This window comes from Apostichopus japonicus, chromosome 2 (genome assembly GCF_037975245.1).
Source record: "Apostichopus japonicus isolate 1M-3 chromosome 2, ASM3797524v1, whole genome shotgun sequence".
Lineage (NCBI taxonomy): Eukaryota > Metazoa > Echinodermata > Holothuroidea > Aspidochirotida > Stichopodidae > Apostichopus > Apostichopus japonicus.
Genome location: NC_092562.1, coordinates 13,097,131 through 13,102,847, shown reverse-complemented (window position 1 = coordinate 13,102,847; position 5,717 = coordinate 13,097,131). Strand labels below are relative to the sequence as shown.

The following is a 5,717-nucleotide window of genomic DNA, read 5'->3' as shown; positions in this document are numbered from 1 at the left end:
CGATGCAAGGGACTGGGGTTAGAAGCGGATCAGTCGTTCAGTAGTTTGGTTTTCGTTCCCAGGTTCTTTCCTGGGCGACTTTTTCTTAAAAAGTATTTTGGATAACTGGCTCTTATTAGCCAGATAAGTTTTCTTTTCTAACCGCAAAGTTTTGGTTTTCACTCGTTTCCCCATGAAACATTAGTTTGTCTGTAACTTGCTATTCCCCGGAAAAGTCAACACTAACGAGATTTTTCTTTCCTAGAGTTTTCTCAGTACTACGATAGGGCGAGCATACTTTTTTTGATGTCTAAATAACGATGGTAAAATGGAACTAAGATCACCGTTAGGTCTACAATAAATTTACATTTTACTTGAGTCGTATGGTAAAATGGACCTCAAAAACACCTTTTTGTGTACAATAAAGATTGTGCTTGATGATATACACACATCGTACATTTGGATATGGTATTTTTATACGGTCCTAAGTTTAAAATAACGTAGACTATATAAAGATCTATGTATTTGGGTAAATATATATATATATATATATATATACAGGCCTATGTTGTAAAGTATCGGAGCCTTTACATGATAGAAGAATATATAACTGAACTAGCCTAAATGTATTAAATTAACCAACCTCTTAAATTACACCAATGCCTAAATGGCCTACCACTATAGTTAAGCCTATACATACGTTAGAAATAAATGAGACGACACAATGCATGTTTAAGGAGAGTGTTGAGTCTGCTCTTTCTGGAATATTTGATAACCCTTTGTAGAGTCGGTTAAAAAGTTTTAAAAAAAAAGTACTGATCAGCTTAAGTCTGACAAGGTCTTCGATGGTTTCTTCTTCCTCCTTAATGTCCTCATCTACCATGGTGAGTTTCCGGGAAAATTTCTGCCAGTGTCTCTATGAAGACATTGTATTCTTTTCCCGTTATCCTCTGCTCCTTCAGGCTCCTTCTCCTCCTCCACATGCCGCAAATACCCAACGGTGGAATACAAATGCAGGCCACCGGGTGATTTACAATTTGCGTTGGTGTTTCAAAACGTTGACAATAAAAGACACAATATGCTCGTGCTAGCCATCTTCGAGGCTATTGCTCAAATGACGTAATCACCACAGAGACATCGTCTTATATAGGGTTCCAAATGTTAATAGCGTTTAGTGTGTACGCCACAGTGTAAGTATAGGTAATGGCTAGTTTCAAAAATACCGCCAAATCATGTAAGCACCGCCTCTTTACACATGCGCAGTACTCACTCGTACGATGTACTTATGCAACTGATGATGTCATCCCTAAAATTGATCTAGGACTTGCAACTTTGTTTTATTTTCCCTTAAATATATAAAACTATCTATGCACCGTTTGACGCTATTGTACGTAGAAACATTTGTACCGCTGGCTATATGTTACACAGTGTAAAAACAGCAACGAATGTGAATAGTACACGTATTGAACAAACGGATAATGTAATAATGTTTCCGATCGCGAAATTCTTAACCGTAACGTGTCTTATAAACAGCGCGAATATAGCAAACGGACGATCATCTTAGGGGCTAGTAATTGTTTGCCTCAAACATCGATATACTACCTAACGGACGAGTCGCTATTGTTATTGTCACTAAAGTCACTATTGACTTATCCGTTTGTTCAATACGTGTACTATTCACATTCGTTGATGTTTTTACACTGTGTAACATATAGCCAGCGGTACAAATGTTTCTACGTACAATAGCGTCAAACGGTGCATAGATAGTTTTATATATTTAAGGGAAAATAAAACAAAGTTGCAAGTCCTAGATCAATTTTAGGGATGACATCATCAGTTGCATAAGTACATCGTACGAGTGAGTACTGCGCATGTGTAAAGAGGCGGTGCTTACATGATTTGGCGGTATTTTTGAAACTAGCCATTACCTATACTTACACTGTGGCGTACACACTAAACGCTATTAACATTTGGAACCCTATATAAGACGATGTCTCTGTGGTGATTACGTCATTTGAGCAATAGCCTCGAAGATGGCTAGCACGAGCATATTGTGTCTTTTATTGTCAACGTTTTGAAACACCAACGCAAATTGTAAATCACCCGGTGGCCTGCATTTGTATTCCACCGTTGGGTATTTGCGGCATGTGGAGGAGGAGAAGGAGCCTGAAGGAGCAGAGGATAACGGGAAAAGAATACAATGTCTTCATAGAGACACTGGCAGAAATTTTCCCGGAAACTCACCATGGTAGATGAGGACATTAAGGAGGAAGAAGAAACCATCGAAGACCTTGTCAGACTTAAGCTGATCAGTACTTTTTTTTTAAAACTTTTTAACCGACTCTACAAAGGGTTATCAAATATTCCAGAAAGAGCAGACTCAACACTCTCCTTAAACATGCATTGTGTCGTCTCATTTATTTCTAACGTATGTATAGGCTTAACTATAGTGGTAGGCCATTTAGGCATTGGTGTAATTTAAGAGGTTGGTTAATTTAATACATTTAGGCTAGTTCAGTTATATATTCTTCTATCATGTAAAGGCTCCGATACTTTACAACATAGGCCTGTATATATATATATATATATATTTACCCAAATACATAGATCTTTATATAGTCTACGTTATTTTAAACTTAGGACCGTATAAAAATACCATATCCAAATGTACGATGTGTGTATATCATCAAGCACAATCTTTATTGTACACAAAAAGGTGTTTTTGAGGTCCATTTTACCATACGACTCAAGTAAAATGTAAATTTATTGTAGACCTAACGGTGATCTTAGTTCCATTTTACCATCGTTATTTAGACATCAAAATAAGTATGCTCGCCCTATCGTAGTACTGAGAAAACTCTAGGAAAGAAAAATCTCGTTAGTGTTGACTTTTCCGGGGAATAGCAAGTTACAGACAAACTAATGTTTCATGGGGAAACGAGTGAAAACCAAAACTTTGCGGTTAGAAAAGAAAACTTATCTGGCTAATAAGAGCCAGTTATCCAAAATACTTTTTAAGAAAAAGTCGCCCAGGAAAGAACCTGGGAACGAAAACCAAACTACTGAACGACTGATCCGCTTCTAACCCCAGTCCCTTGCATCGGGACTGTGACTGTGTGATCATCGTCAGGTGTGCATCACCATTCCCGAAAAGAACAGATACTACACATGATCTTAGCCAAAAGGCCGAGAAGCGAGCCAGTTATCCAAAATAAGGATGATCCAAACATGGGTTACGATGGTCTCATACGTTGTGCCTATAGCTCACACAGTGTTATACAAATACACTATATACACTGCGTATATGTGCACATTATACATGCCAAGTCTCACCCAAGTATCGATAATGCCTCATTGTGTGTGTTGGAATCTTAGGCTGTTGGCAGACAATGGTCCCGATCGATCGTTTTCAAAGAGGGGTAAAGGGGGCAGAAGGTCAAATAGTCTTCGGGGAGGAAGGTGCTCCATTAGAACTTGATAAAGTATTGGGGGTATACAAACAGTGGTTAGGTAGGACAGTCTCACTTTGTGCCAAATTTTTGATCGGGAAAAGTGCGTCATGGCTGAAAAGTAACCAAGTCGATGCGTTTTTGGCTGATACATTGCACGAGCAGGCTTGATTGGTCCCATACCTGAGGATCTTTCGCCTGTGCCACGTACACGACATAAACCTTGATACACATAGACCAATCGGATTCATTTACCGGGATACTTTCTCTCTTCCCTTTGTCGGACCTTCGAAGCAAGTTCCGTGGATTCATACGATATTATTTTCACTGGAACCTTTACCGTGGATTATATCATTTTTTAAATATGAGCACAAAATGAGTGACTCGAAGAGCACACCGTGAGCAAAAAAGAGTCGTTTAGATGAGCAATTGAGCATGTGCTCATATTAGAATTTGCAACAAAACAAAAACGCATGATGTGGTTCATGTGATGAGCACGCGAGCACAAAAGGAGTGACTCAAAGAGCAAAAGAGCATACCGTGAGCAAAAAAGAGTCGTTTAGATGAGCAATTGAGCATGTGCTCATATTAGAATTAGCAACAAAACAAAAACGCATGATATGGTTCATGTGATGAGCACGCGAGCACAAAAGGAGTGACTCGAAGAGCAAAAGAGCACACCGTGAGCAAAAAAGAGTCGTTTAGATGAGCAATTGAGTATGTGCTCATATTAGAATTAGCAACAAAACAAAAACGCATGATGTGGTTCATGTGATGAGCGCGCGAGCATAAAAGGAGTGACTCGAAGAGCAAAAGAGCACATCGTGAGCAAAAGAGAGTCGTTTAGATGAGCAATTGAGCATGTGCTCATATTGATATATTCAAAAAGTATATCATTCACATTTTTGTTTAATAGCTCTCATTGCGTCGAATGACACAAAAGAGTACACACCCTCAAGATGAGATTTCGTTGTAAAATATGCAATAAAGGATTTAACCGTCAGTTCAATCTTCGTCGACACGAATCCATCATTCACCCTAGTAATCAAAAGGCGGCGATGGTAACTAAAAGCGAGGATGACAGTGTGAATGGTAACAGAGATCGTTATGTGAATACGCGTCGTGTCGGCGTGAAATGCAAACATCGTGAAAGTGATTCGACCGATGACCGCAGTGAAGAGGACGATGACCTGGTGGATACTGAGGGAAGTAATGAACAAAATAGTTCGGATGAGCCGATTGAAACATCAGACGGTACTGGCAGTAGTAGCAGTGAGGAGGATGGTGGTGCCGATCACGATGACGAGGATGGTGAACGCACGTATGATGCTGTGGAGACTTGGATGCACTTGCTCGAACTCAATAAGCAAATGTCTAAGATATTACATCATGGACTGAAGAACAAATACGAAAGTGATGATGAGGAGGACGATGACAACGATGTGTAAGTTGTCAGAGAGACGTGGGTGACTATACGATCGATCTGAAGAAAGAAATAACAACCGTGGACAACGTATGGCGGATATCGTTGGAAGGTTTACCGATGACGTTCACCGTAATGACCAAGATGTATATTATTTTATCAATCCATATCTTTAACGATTGATCATTTCAATGTTCACTATTTCATGTGCTTACCAAGTTGTTGCTCTAAACATAATCATGCATGATTTTATGTGTTTATTTATTTTAAATGAAGTGTTTTCTTAAATTGACATACATTTTATGAAATGTGTTTAGCGATGCATCTTTTATCTTTTTTTAATTTTATTATTTACAAAGTGACGTTTCATGAACTGTTCGGTGCAAAACGTTTTTTAGTATCAGATCAAGTGAAACTTTTAGGTAAATCTATTTTGACTTTCACGAGTTTAGAAAAGTGTCGTGCTGATGTTGGATACCTTTCAATATTCAATACAGTGTTTTTCTCATATGTAGCTAGTGTGTTTGTATATAATTGTGTACTAAATTTTTTGGAAAATTCGTCCCCCGCTACATTACTGTACCGGACAAAATATATCCTAAAGGAAAGGTTAAGACCCCAAAGGAGAACATTGAGTTTCATTGTGTACTGAGCGCGAAAATAGCTAACGGACGATGATCTTAGGGGTTAGTAATTGTTGGCCTCAAACAGCAATCAATATCCTACCTAACGGACGAGTCGCTATTGTTATTGTCACTAAAGCCACTATTGACTTATCCTTTTGTTCAATATATTTTCTTGTTTGATGTGAAGATATGCTGTGGTGCACTCGAATAAAAAAAAAAATGTACAACACATCGCTTTTG

The 5,717-nt window shown here is 38.6% G+C and overlaps 1 pseudogene; it reads right to left on the bottom strand.

The window, feature by feature from the left end:
- Positions 1 to 3,082: 3,082 nt before the first annotated feature.
- On the bottom strand, positions 3,083 to 3,177 carry LOC139957857 (U2 spliceosomal RNA; annotated as a pseudogene).
- Between the last annotated feature and the right edge of the window lie 2,540 nt (positions 3,178 to 5,717).